The sequence below is a fragment of the Fukomys damarensis genome, unplaced genomic scaffold, assembly GCF_012274545.1.
Source record: "Fukomys damarensis isolate Sample0158 unplaced genomic scaffold, DMR_v1.0_HiC HiC_scaffold_7, whole genome shotgun sequence".
Lineage (NCBI taxonomy): Eukaryota > Metazoa > Chordata > Mammalia > Rodentia > Bathyergidae > Fukomys > Fukomys damarensis.
This window is the reverse complement of record NW_022900919.1, coordinates 18,220,637-18,235,030: the sequence shown is the minus strand read 5'-3', so window position 1 is coordinate 18,235,030 and position 14,394 is coordinate 18,220,637.

The window sequence follows — 14,394 nt, the reverse complement described above, 5'->3', positions numbered from 1 at the left end:
ATCATTTTTTCTCCCCAAGGATAGTTTTCTTTCTACTTTGTAAAACATAGTGGCCCCTATAGCATTCCAGATTATAGGATATACTTGTAATAATAGCCAGTTTACAAATTGATAAAGATAGACCTTTCTGTCGACCCCTCCGCTCGAGGTCAGAAATTGTGATTGATTGTTTTGTTTGCTACTCTGTACTTGGAGCCAGCACTTATAGACACTCAGAAGATGTTCATGGATGGAAGGAGGGGAGGGAGGGATGAAAAGAGGAAAGGAGGAAGAGAAGAGGACAAGAGGGAATGAAGGAACAAAGAAAGAAGAGCTTCCTGTTCTGGCTTTTTGTGTGAGCTTTCTCTTGACACGCAGAGAAAGTTCATTCTGAGAGGTTCTCCCTGTTGCAGTCCCCCAAGGGCCAGGAAGCTGGAGAGCCTTCTGGTTGCTTTGTAGGGCCTGCCCCCTGCCTCTGCCAACGGACCCCGGAAGTGGGAGAGGAGCGAGGGGGAGAGAGTGAGAGAGATTGAGGGGGAGAAAGGAGAGGAGGCTGCACTGCTCTAAGGCAGGGGAAGAGCACTTAAAAAATGTCACTTAGAATCCCTGAAAGAATAAGCTATAAAAACAACCACACACTCTCTGCTGGGTGACGCAAGTCAGAGAGAAATGCGATGCAATTAGTCACTGGTTCTGAGGAGGAGGCGAGTGCTGAGGGAGGGAGGCAGAACAGGAGCGTGGTGAAAGGCTCGGGGGAGCTGGGGGCCTCACAAGCTCTGCATCATCTGCTCCAAGAGCCTCCATTGCCCTGGGGAGAAGCTATTTCTTTTCTTTCACTCCTATGTGCTGGCCAGAGCCCCTCCTCAGTTCTCCTCTTTCACTCCCACGAGGTGGCATCTTTTACCTTTGCCAACATGAGCAGGTTCTCAGATGAAGAGAAGAGCCCAGGGTGTATGGAGGCTCTGACTAAGAGATGGAGGAGGCAGAGACACCAAGGGGACATGAAGTTTAAAGAGAAAATTCTTGACCCTGGGTCCACCATGTTACCTCCATCCTTCCTGCTCACTTTGGTCCAAAAAGGAATATCTATTCTCTTCAGGACTTGAAGAGGGCAATTGACTCACCCCTCTACCTACCAAGTGCTTGTTGAACACCTACTATGTGTCAGACCCAGCTGTCAGGGAGCTCCCTGCTTGGGTCAAGAAGATAAGTCAATAGGCAAATAGGGTGCTGAGTGGCTTCTTATTTCTTCCCATCTAAGAGAGCCCCCAGCTGTGCTCCATAGGTCCAAGGGGTGCCCACTGACCTCTGCTCACCAGGCACCTTGCTTTCCTGGGCACTATGAGAAAGTGTGGGTGTTATGTGAACCTCCACATTGCAAAGGCACTGGGCTTCCTGGCAAGAGAGGTAGCTGCGGGCAAGAAGGACCTGCAGTTGGTAATAGGAGCTAGGTTAATCCTGTGCCTGGAGACAAGCAACATCAGCATCCTCAGAACTTGTTAGACATATAGGTTCATAAGTTTCACCCGGACCCACTGCATCAGACTCTCAGGGATTGGGGCCCAGGAATCTGTTTTTGATAAGAATCCCAGATGATTTCCTTGTGCAGGGAAGTTCAAGATGCATTGTCTTAAGAACTGAGTGAAATGGACTCAAAGAAATCCCCACTGTGGTCCCGTGGGAAGGTCTGAGGCCAGTATAGTCTCTTCCCTTGATCTTTTGTAAATTTCAAAGGCTTTCTTTGCACTAACAGCTCTGATTGGAGGTGAGGGAGGTTGATAATTCTTGTTATCTATTTAAAGCTCTTGGTCTTTATTTTTACCTAGGATACAACCCAGATAATGGGCACAGGTCCTTCTTAACCCCCCAATTTTGCACTTTCACACCTTCCAAATGCAACTCCTATTGGGTAGTTGTGCAAAATATATTTTCCCTCACGATCCAAGAACACAATGAGGGAGCTGCCTCACAGCACTGCAAGCAAAGCACTGAGAATGGAATATTCCTTTCTCTCCCCTAAACCAGTTTTGATAACTCGAGTCCCCAGTGATATTTCTAGGCCTTCTCTCTCTTTCCGCCCCTTCCTCTTCTCTTTATGTTGTTTCCATGCATTTAATTTGCCAAGGAGCTTAACTCTCTCTTTGTGGTCTCCTTCCAATCCAGTCCTCTGGATCCCACACTGCATTCCCCCACCTCCAAGAAACTGGTGATATTTTCACAAAGATGATTCCTTCCCTTTGAGGTTCTCTGGAACCATATGGCTAAATAATAATTTTCTTTATCCCACTACATTAACAGCTGGGCTTCTTACTTCCTCCTCAAGGGGTTCCTGAAACCATGGCCTGATGTTTCTGTTCTCCTTCAGGCTGAAGCATTGTGTTGTGTTCTGCTCCCCCCACACCAGCTTGCTTTTAACCCGAGCAGCTTCCCTTCCTGATTATGTGGTTTCACTTCTTCAAGCGAAGTCCTAACAGTTTTCCTTTCATTTGCTTGTCTTCTTTCATTGTTGTTTCCCCCAAACATTTTTTTATTCTGCAAATTCTTTTCTTTCCTTTTTTGGATCCTTTGTTCCTTAGATGCTGCCTTCTTTTCCTGGCAGCTCCGACCATTCCTCCTTGCCCCTTGTCTTTAGAAGCATGGCCCCCAAGGCCCTGGATGGAGGAAAGAAAATTCCCTGACCCCAGCCAGGCCATGAGAACTACCTCACTGAGTGGTTACTCATTCCTTGCAGGGATGTGCCCACCTACCTGTTTTTCAAACTGTGGAAATAAAGGTAGAGACTGGCACCTCCTTCTACCCACCTCAAAATAAACTTGCAGTTTTGCTCTTCTCTCCAAATGAAAAGAGAACAGATATTTCAATGAGGGGGTGCTTAAATCAACACAAGTTATTATCTTACAGTTCTTCATTTCAGAAGTCTGATATGAAAACCACCAACAGAGCCAGGAGACAACCTCCAATGTGGGAAAAAATTTTTCCAGCTGTTCCTTAGACAAAGGTCTACTATCTAGAATATATAAAGAACTGAAAAAAATCAGACCCCCCCAAGATATAAAAACCCAATTCAAAAGTGGGCATCTGAAATGAACAGACATTTCTCAGATGAAAAAGTAAAAGTCACAAATAAATACATGAAAAAGTGTTCAACATCACTGGTCATTCGAGAGATACAGATGAAAACAACACTGAGATCCCACTCACCCCAGAAAGAATGGCTGCTGTCAAGAAATTAACCAATATCAAATTCTGGTGGGGTTGTGGGAGAAAGAAACCCTTCTCCCTTGTTGGTGGGAGTGCAGACTGGTGCAACCACTGTGGAAAGCAGTATAGAGATGCCTCAAACAACTAGGATTAGAAGTCCCATTTGACCTAGCTAGTCCTCTGTTGGGTATCTTTCCAAAAGAATTAAAAAAATCATACCACAGTATATGCTCACCCATGCTTACAGTGATACTGGAAACAGCCCATTTTCCCATCAACTGGACATTGGATAAAGATGTGTGTGTGTTTTTTTTAATAAAGTGGAGTACTACTCAGCGATGAAGAATGATAAACTAGAGACATTTATAGCTAAATGGATGCATATTGAAGCCATACTCTTAAGTGAAATAAATAGGACACACATGTAAATACCAAATAGTTTCTCAGGTGTGAAAAACTAAAAGTGTAAATAAGGTTCAAATAATATAATTCATAATGTGAAATAGAAAGAAAGGAGCTAAAGCGTAGGGGAAGTGGGAAGAGTAGGGGAAAGGAAAGAAGGGAAAAGAAAAATATGAGAAAAGGAAAAAATGGAAACAAAGTCTTTGTAAATAGGGAAGGGAGGATGGGTATGGAGAAAAAATAAGAACCAAGATGCATCATGTAAAGGTACAAGATCCCAATGATGAATGTAACTGTACTGTATACCTAAAAAGTACAAAAAATTAATTAAAAAAAAAGTCTGATATGGGTCTCAGTGGACTAAAGTGGTAGCTGACCTGCATTCTGTTCTCAAGGCTGTAGTAGAGAATCCATTTCCTAGCCTTTTCCAGCTCTGCCCATTCCTTGGCTCATGGCTTCTCTGTCATCAACACCAGCACTAGCTGATCTAGCTTTTCTGACACTTCATCACTTTGACACTCTTCTTCCACTCTCTTTCCTTTTTCAAGGGCCTTTGGGATTGCATTGGACGCACCCACATAATCCAGGATCATTTTACTGAAGTTAGTTAATGACCAACATTGATTCCATTTACAACCTAATTCCCCCTTGTCATGTAACGAAACATTTTCACAGGTTCCGGAGAGAAGGATGTAAACATCTTTGGGGTCATTATTCTGCCTGCCACACTGCCTCGGAGTGTGGTTGGGAAGATTAAATGAGGCAATACATGTAGCTGCTGTTGATTCAAGAGTACAGATGCTCCTCATTTACCATGGGGTTATGTCCCTCCAGGGGAGGAGAAGCTGTGGCTCAATGAGAGACTCAAGATTTTCTATCACATGCTTCCAGATTTTTACAACATATGAAACTGTTAATATCTGCAAATAAACAGAGAATATACATATATTTTTCTCAATATATCGTGGGCAGAGAAAGAGGTTAGTGTTGAGAATAAAACAAAAAGAAAAGGTGTTTGTGTTTGTAAACCAGTTAGGCTTGCCGGATAACCATTGCACACGCCATAGCTATAGTTGTACTCAGTGGTGCGTCCTTACCTTATTGAATTCCGAATTGTTTTACTGTTTCACATTTGATATAAGTGAGGCTGAGGCTTATATGACATGCCAAGGTCACCCAGCTAGTGATGAGTGGTTATTTGATCTCAGGCGGTCTGGCACTAAATCCCAGCATGAACCACAGAGGGGGAAGCTGAGGAAGTCACGTTGTAAGTGACTTCCCCTTTCTGACCTCAGTGGTGTCCTTTCTTGGCTGACATTTCCTAGCATTTGAGGGGATGAAGAAGGGGGTTTCAGGGAAATGGGCCAAGCTTGTTAGAAGAAAGAGACAAGAGTAGGTTTTTTTCTGACCTCTCCTGTGTTTGGTCTGCCTGTCTGTCAGGTGGCTTTGTGAGTCATACCTTTCACAGGAGGCACCCTGATACACAGGGAGTAGTTCTGGGGGACCTGTGGTTAAAGGTAGTTTTTATACCTGTTGTGGGAAAGTCAGCCTGCAGAATGGAAGTCAGGCCACTACTCTGGGCTGGGACCACCCCTTCCTCAAGTTCATCCCCCACCACACACACACACACACACACACACACACGTACACACACACAAATGCGCACACAGACACATACAGACACAGGGCTCTCCTCATCTGGACCCCTCCAAGCCTGCATGTGGAGGAGAGATGAATCATTGCCCCTGGCACAGCCAAGGAGAATTAGTAGTATCCTCACAGGGAGCTATGCCAGGGTGATGGAAAAGCTCATCAGCAGGGTCCCAGTCAACGTTTTCCTCTGGGGTGAACCTCAGAGAGGCTTCCACTGATTTCTGCCAACTTCTCTAGGGTTCCCATTAGTTCCTTTGATCTCCTTCCAAAAAGTCCTTTCCTGTAGAAGATGTACTGACCAGAGTTGGCTTCTATTGTTGCATCAAAGAGCCTGGTTGGTACAGCTTCCATCCACAGAACATTGGGGACATTTGCACTCTTGACAACTTCACCTCTAAATTCCTCACAAAGAGTTTCCAGAGTCGTCTGGGGATGTAGTACAGAGCATAGCTTGCCTGCCTCTCCCTCTCTATCTCCATGGAAACTCTGGCACATCTGGAAATGTCTGGAGTCTGTCCATGCACAGGATATAATGCTTGACCAGGCTTCTTGGGACCTTCCTTTGGGCATCACACAATGGCAGAGTCCTTCAGCCAAGAGGACAAGATTGTTCCAGCAGGTCTGACCTGTTAGCATGGATGAGCCTTTTAACCTCCTTTGACCTCAGTTTTCTCATCTGCGCAGTGAAGGTAATAATAGCACCTCCTGTAGAAGGCTGTGGAGTGGATGAAATGACAGTCTCTCTCTAACGCTCTCAACAAGTGGATGGAGGTTGTTATTGCTAACTTTTGTTATCCTGCTCACACTAGGAATGCTGACTTCTTCTCCCTGCTCTGCTGCTAATTTAGAATCCCCCATAAACTCAGTCTTTTCCTGTCTGTGAGGCACAGAAGACATGAGCCTGTGCTCTGTGTTAGTCTATTTTGTGTTAATGTCACAGTATACCTGGGGCCGGGTAATGTATAAAGAAGAGAGATTCCTTTGACTCATGACTCTGGTGGCTGGAAAGTGCAGACAGCGTGGTGGCTGCATCACAACATTTCAGGGATGCGGGGAGAGAGGCATCCACCTGTGAAGGAGGTCACATGTGAGCACAAAAGCAAGGGGGCAGGGAGAGAAGCCGGCTCACTCTTGTAACAGCTGCTGTTAGTGTAACTGACCAGGTCCTGTGAGAACCAACCACATCAATTCCTTCCAACAGTGCTGCTGACTCCATGGTCTAATTACTTCTTAAAAGCCCCACTATCTTAGCACTGTTACAATTGGGGCCAAACTTTTGGCATGTGAAACTGGGGGACACAATTAAACCACATGCAAACTATAGCAAGTTTCCTGAATACTTTGGTATTTAAATAAAAATAGGGTCCTGAAGTAAGGAAGTGAGGAGTTCAGGAGATTTGACAAAGTTCCCAAGAGTCTCTGGCAGCCTTGGGCCAGCTGCCATCTGCAGTGGGTCAGTTATGCTCACTGCTAACTGGTGCCCTATGTTGTGGACCCTGGCATCTTTGGCCCTTCAGATTTCCTGAGTCAGACCCTGCACAGCACTAAGGTAACTTGGGCATCATGTTTGAGATCCTGGACAACAGAAATCTTTATGTAACAGACTCTTAGAGCACAGGAGGTATTAGAACTACTTTTTTCTGACTCGCTTAATTTATTAATAAAATTCAAAGCCAGAAGGGAAAAAGCTTTGGGAGAGAGGATTTGGGATGGGCTCAGTTGCTGCTTGGGAGATAGGACCTCTGCACTATTTTCTAGAGCATCCTTGAGTCCTGCCCTCAGGTGTATGCACCATCTTCTCCCCCACCCCTTCTTCTCTTCCTCCCATGTATTGTCCTGAGCACACTAGATGCAGGGATGTATACTCTCCTCCTCCTGCAGGAACTGAGTGTTCTGTAGCTGCAGTGCCTCTCTTCTCTCTGAACCCCATGAGCCATACCCCTGTGCTATCCCTCTGGTCTATCTCACCACAAAACTCCTGGGGTGAGCTGAAATATAGAAGGCAGATATAGATATGTTCCCTGGAACATCTTCAGCTGATTGCTAGGTCGGGGCATAATAACTTATTTATCACACATCTCCTTCATAAATAGATTTCTTTCCTGAGTTTGCTATTCAGGGTCAGATGCTTCTGAGAGGTATGGAAACAGTCCAGCCTGCAACAATAACAACAACAAAGCCAAAGCAAAGGAAGAGACTCGGCTTATGGGAGAAAGAAGAGAGGGAAAAAAACCTTGTTGAGTGTCTCTTAGGGGCAAAAGGCAGTGTGCACCCCTGATCTCAAATGGAGTTCTCACAGCTACTGCACAAATAATTTCTCTATTCATAGAGGGAGAAAATAGTTCAGAGAGACTGTGAAGGTCACAGAGCAAGTAAATACCAGAGCCACGAGTCCAAACTAGGTCTATCTGCCTCCAAAGTTCATGAGAAACTTTTGGTTGTAATGTAGTCAAGTTTCTGTAAACAAATTTGACATGTATGTAAAAAATCCATAATAAGAAGGGTTGTTTTTCCTTTTATTCTCCTCTCTTCTTCAGAAACATATCCCTCTTTAAGCTAATGTCCACTTTTCATTTTGTCTCCGTTTCTCCTTTCCCCACTGTCTCCTTACTTACTTTTTTCACTTTATGAATGTTTAAAGTTATTGATTTCCTTAGCTGAGCCTCCCATTGAATCCAGCGGTCCCTTCTCTGGGTGGGTGGGGAGACTGGTGCCAGCAGTGGGCAGAGGGCAGGGGTCAGGGGCTGGCTGCTTGGTGCAGCAGGAGGGGGACAGGTTGGCTGGAATGTGCCCCAGCTGGACCCAGCTGCAGAACTGGCTGGTGCTTATGGCACTCTCTGGCCTGGGGACAACTGGCCATATGGAGGAACCTAGCAACTCTTAGATGGAGGGACGTCCACCAGGACCAGACCCCAGGATGCCCTGCACTGCTCCCAAGCTGAAGTCACCACGATTCAGGTGATGGGTGGCCAGGATGGGAAGTGTGCAACAGACTTGGCACTGAGATGAAGCAATTGCCTTCACTTTCTTTATTCCTGCAATACTCTAGGCTATTAATTCATTCACTCAGCAAGTATTACTATATCCTAGAGGATTTTTTATGGTCTAAATGAACCTTAACATGATTGAACGAACATGGCAGAACATGGTGGTCCAAGATTTCAGAAAACTAAACTTGTTGTGGAAGAGAGACAATCAAGTCCCAGCTTCTGATCAGAAAAGGGAGAAAAAAAGACCAGCTCTAAAGCCTTCACTCATTTTACTTCTTACTGCTCCCTTTAACCTGTTTCTTACCTGGTGTTAATTTTCAGCAATTATAGATTGCTGCCAGCATCAAAGACACCTGAGGTAGTTGATCAAAGAGTCAGGCTTTAAACAAAATAAGCAGCCTATGTCTGTATTTTAGAAGTGGATGGCACCACTATTCCCTTTGGGCAAACACTCCTGCAGGTTTCTGTCTTCAGGAACATCCACAGCACTGTGACCAGGGTGATGGGATGATCTGAAGATGATCGGTAAGGAGTAAGTTCTAGTCAAGTCATTTAATGATGGGGATTTTACTTTTTCTTTGTAAAAGTGGGAATCACCTACCATTCACAGAATGCCATCTATGGGATGTGCAAGCAGCATTAGGCTCAGGGGAGAGCTGGGCATCCTCCTCTGGAGGGCTCGTATTACTCCAACAGAGAGGACCCTGGTGATATTCCCACTCTGTCACTGTTAGCACCTGTACTAGGCAGAGCAAGGGCTTTGGGACCAGAACTTCTTTAAAAGTCTAGTTCTGTCATTTACTGTGTGGTCTTAGGTAAATTAGTCTTCCTAAACTCCCAGTGAACTTTTGGAGGCAGGGTAGTTGAGTAGAAAGAGCATAGTCTTTTTGAATCTTGGCTTTATCACTTACCTGTTGTATAATCTTAGGTAGAGCCTTATCCTGGGGACCTTGGCACCTGTGCTTGAAAAATGATCATAAAAATACCTACTTTACTGGGTTGTTTTGAAATGAAATGCAAAGAAAAAACATTTCAAGCATAAACATTTCAAGGATGATCACATTTAGGTGGTTAAAAACATCATTTTAATCCTTTATTCTGAATGAAATATAACTGTGTAGGGTAAACCCTTCCTGAGCTCATAATGTCACTATCATCTATTCAAAAGCCTAGGAGTCATTCAGGAATTTTTTTTTACCATTGTGCCCTTTCTCCAAGATATAATTCAACAGCAAGTTCTAAAAATACAAGAAAAATAAAAAGTATAATAGAAAAATTTTATGAGAAATTTCAATATAAGACTTTCAATAACTATTTTTTTAAAAACTGATTTTAATCAGTTTAATGATTTTAAAAACTTATTTTTAAAAAACAAGGTTTTTATTTTTATTTTATTTTTTATTTTTTATTTTTAATTGAGTGTATTGGTACATTTTAGGTATACAGTACAGTTACATTCATTATTGGGATCTTGTACCTTTACATGACAGGTCTTGGTTCTCATTTTTTCACCTAAAAAATAAGGTTTTTAGAAATATAAAGAAAATGAACAAGGGGAAAAGTATCAATGGAATCATTCAGGAAAGTATACTAAAATTAATGCTTTTTATTGTGAAGTTTTGGAATGTTGCTGTATTAGTTTCCTGCTGTTGTGCGATAAATTGACATAGATATAAATACCCTAAATCAACATACATTTAGTATGGTACAATCTCCATGAGCCAGGGACCTGAATATGATTTAGCTGGGTCTTCTGCTTAAGATCTCAGAAACTGCAATCTAGTCTATATTTCCTCTTAGAACTTAAACTCTTTTACTAAGCTTCTATACCTGTTGGTAAAGCTCCATTCTTGTGGTTGTAAGACTGAGGTTCTTATTACCTTCGTGGGTGCCACTCATCATACAACCCTTTCACAGACACTCTTCCAATATGGTGATTTACTTCAGAATTTGCAGGAAAACTTCTCAGTCCAGTCTAAGAGAGAATCTTAATAATGTAAAGTAGTCACATGAATGACTAGTCATGGCTAGAAGTTTTTGTACTCAGGTTATTCAGTAATTGCAGATCATCTTAGAATTCTGTTTACTTCAAGTGTGGACAAAAAGAAGCTCTTAAAGTCTTTCTGAGTGATATAAATTGGTTCCTACAAATGCTTAAGGAGAGGAATGGTTCAAACTTCTCAATATCAGAGTTAAGAGCTAGAAGCCAAGGAACTGGTGCTATTCAAATTCTGAAGGGAAAGGATTTCCTACCTTTAATTTTATACTCAGCCAAACAATCCACTGAGTATGAATATAGACATCTTTGGAAATAAAAGTTTTTGAATATTTACCTTCCACACACATTCTCAGAAAGCTGCTGGAGATTATGCTATGTAAATCAAATGAATAACTAACTAAAAGGAAGATAGAAGATCCAAGAAACAGGAAATAAGAAGACCCTCCACACAGTGGCAGGTTATCATCCAAAGAACAACCTGGACAGACTGGAGCCGGGCAGAAAGATAGGGGAGGAGAAAATCCTTCAAGATGAAATTGATGGACATCTGAGATGAGTGAATGTGATGAGAAAAGGTTTGGATGAGTGGTAGGAAGCTTTTGGATGAACATAAAAACTAATTGAATGGTATAAAAGACAATTATTAACTCCAAGATAGAAAAAAACATATTCAGGAAAGGAAATGGAGCCATAGTTATACCGCATGGCTCAATTTTGAATAACTATATGTTCATTACAATGTAAATACTAATCAAATTTAACTGGAGTGATAAAACAATTATATCATTCTGAGAGGATGATGTTACAGGTTGGCTCATGTTCCCCAAAAGATGTTGAAGCCCTGCTCTTCAGTGTTTGTGAGTGTGACATTTTTGGAAGTAGGATCTTTGCAGATGATCAAGCCATTGAGGTGGGTTCTAATACAAAAGGATTGGTGTCTTTATAAAGAGGAGACATCTGCATTTAGAGACAGACAACACTGTGAGAACACCATGGTGGAGATAGGAATTGTGTGGCAGTTATAAGTCAAGGAACACCAAAGATTGCTAGTGAACCACCAGACGCTAGGAAAAAGACCTGGAACCCATCCTATCTCAGAGCCCTTGGGAGGAACCAATCCTGCTCACATGTTGGTCTCAGACATCCAGTCCCCTGAACTGTGAGACAACACACTTCTGTTGTTTAAGCCACCCCATTTGTTATAATATCCTTTAAAACTAATGCAGATGGGCAGTATGTGTATTGGTGGGGGACAGAGAAAGCTCTTTATCTTCTTCAGCAGGAAGTTAAATGATAATCCCTACAAATCCAGAATCTAGAAATAGCAGTATAAGCATAGTATTTAGGGTTACCATGGTAAATACCAAAGGTGTCATTTGAAAGAGTTAAAATTTGTTGCCTTTAGGGGTGGAATAAGGAGATAGGGAGCAGAACTAGAGCTTAGTGTTTACCTTAGGAAAAGTCTTTGAACAGAATGACTCTGTATCATGTGCATAGGTTGATAAAAATAAAAATGAAAATTTCCAACATATCAGCAATAATTAACTGGAAAGTATAATAGAGAAAAATCCTATCCACAAGGCCAATAAAACCTGAATAAACTGAACAGGACACTTGCCAGGTCTTTATGGTCAAGAAAATGCTAACGTTTTATTGAAGGACAAAGATAAATAAAGACTGGCCTCTGTTTTAGGTAGTATGTGTGGTGGAGGCAATGACGTGGGAACAATTATAGCACAAGGAGTCAGGAGCTGCTTGATTAGGGAAAAAGAGTGCCCCAGTCTTTCTTGGGGAGTCAGAGAATTTGTGCTGATGGTATGGGTTTGGGTGAATCTTGAAGGATGGAATACGTTGGAGAGGGTAGGGAGACAGTTCAGGTATGCGAACAGCGAGAGCTAGCACATATGTGTTTGGCAGATGGCAAAAAGTGTTGGCTATGAAGAAGTAAACATCACAGATGATGGTGGAGGATGGTGGTGAAGCTGGACAGTGAGGCTTAAATTAATGATTAAAAAGCCACACACACAATGAAACTGTTTGCTTTATTTAATAGGGTAGGAGATTTTGAAGGTCTCAAGTGGCAGAGTGACATTTGAGAATGTGATATTCTCATGGAATAACCATGTGGGTGACTTACTGGTATCAGATGTCAGCGTAGACAGCCTGTGCTGTTGGCATGAATTTTTCAGACAAACTTTCTAGGGATACCATCATAGTTAGCATAACTGGATGGCTTAAGTAACAGAAATTTGTCTCTCATAGGTCTGGAGGCTTGGAAGTCCAAGACCAAGGTATTGGCAGATCTGTTGTCTCGTGAGGGCTCTTCCTGGTTTTCAGATGGCCATCTTCTCATTGTCTTCTTACAAGGAAGTCTCTGTTTACAATAGCCCTGATTATCTTGAGGTCTCCACCCTCATAACCTTTCTCCTTAAGCCTCCATTTCCAAATCCCATCACATTGGTGTTAACACCTGAATTTGTAGGGTGGGCACAGACTTCGGTTCCTAGCAGACACCCTTTGGCAGCCCACCCAGACCTATCATCCACTGATCCAGAGACAGTCGCAATGTTACTAACCCTCCTGAAGGGTGCGCTTCAGGTAGGAATGCCATCATCAATACCTCCAAGGAAGGAGGCCCAACCCAGGTTGGAATCTGTAGAGGCAAATGACTCCCAGAGCTTGTGCCCTTTTTGGGCGGGGGAGGGGGTCAGAATTGTGCTTAAAAACCCTACATAAGACTTCTTTCCTCTTAGAAGTGGACATACAACTTATCCTGGTCAAAGGGATTTAAGTGGGATTGGTAATCAGTGCAGCTTCCAGCAAAGTTCCTCAAAACAACTTTTCTTCCTTTTCTTTTGCCACTCTCTCTGAATATGGAACAGGTGGCTGGAGCTCAAGCAACCACATTGGCTTATAAGATAAACAGAGGTCATGTTTGATGGCGCTGTCAGGGTGAAAGTGCCTGGCTTCTTGAGAATTTGTGGAGTGCAGTTGCCATATTTTCCTGGGCTACTCATCTTCAATAACTATTTTAGAGAAAATAAAATTCTGGTTTTTTTTAGAGCCATTGTTAATTTTGGATTTTTCTATTACTCATATCCAAACCTAATCTTAGGAAACACAGCATTGTAATGGACTGAGCTAAATTTTGACCTATTAAATAAAGACAGGGTTGTCTGCAAAGAAGGGTATGACACAGAAAGGATAGACTGTGTGGGGCAAGATCAGTGTAGGAAGAACAGAAGCAGTTCAGGTGACTCTTAGTGGTGCATGAGGAAAAAAAATCATGATCAGACCTGGACAGATAGTCCTCTTACATATATAGAACTAAATGTTTTCTCAGTTCTTTGATGATGAGAAATTAAAAATTAACACCAGAACCTCTCTAGGTAGCATAGAAGCTCTTCTATTTAAGAACATATTATGTTCTTGTTAGTCTATTTGTGAGTCCAGAGGGACCAAGGAGTATTTCCACTTAATGTGGAAGTCCTTTGAAACTTTAAAGCCAGCAGATGCCACTTATTTGTGTTAATAAATATTTTACAGGTCATTTTTTTCCCCAAAAGAAATCAGTTGAATATATTAGGGGAATCAGTGGAGAAGATAACTGCCTTCTGCCCCATCCTCACTCAATGGAGAGCCTGGATCTCTAGGACAGCTGCACTCGCTTTCTGCCCTCATTCACCCCAATACTGTACACATTTGAAAGGGCTTGAGCCTGGATTCTCCTCTAGTTATCAACCAAGGACCTACTCTACAGCACCACCTACCTTACTGTTTTTGTTGTTTCTGTCCCTGTCCCCATTGGTTTTTGCTTTTCTATTTGGCACTTACCAACATTTACACCTCTATATTGTGGTTTGTTTATTGTCTGTTTCCCCATCCCTTCATGGATTATAAGTCCCTCAAGGTCAGGGGCTACCGTTGTCTAGCTGCTAATATGTTCCTAGTAGACAGTGGAATGATTGAGTAGGCACTCAATAAAATAGGTGCGAATGAATAAACTTTTTAGCAACAGCACTGTCACAGTACTTTGCTGTAAGGTCCTTCAGCAAATTCCCTGTTTTCTCCTAAATTAATATCTGGCTCCTGAGCAGCCCAGGTGGGTGTTAGTCTTATAAGCCCCTTGCTCTAAAGCTATAGTATTTATCCTTGCCCCTCCTCTCTTGC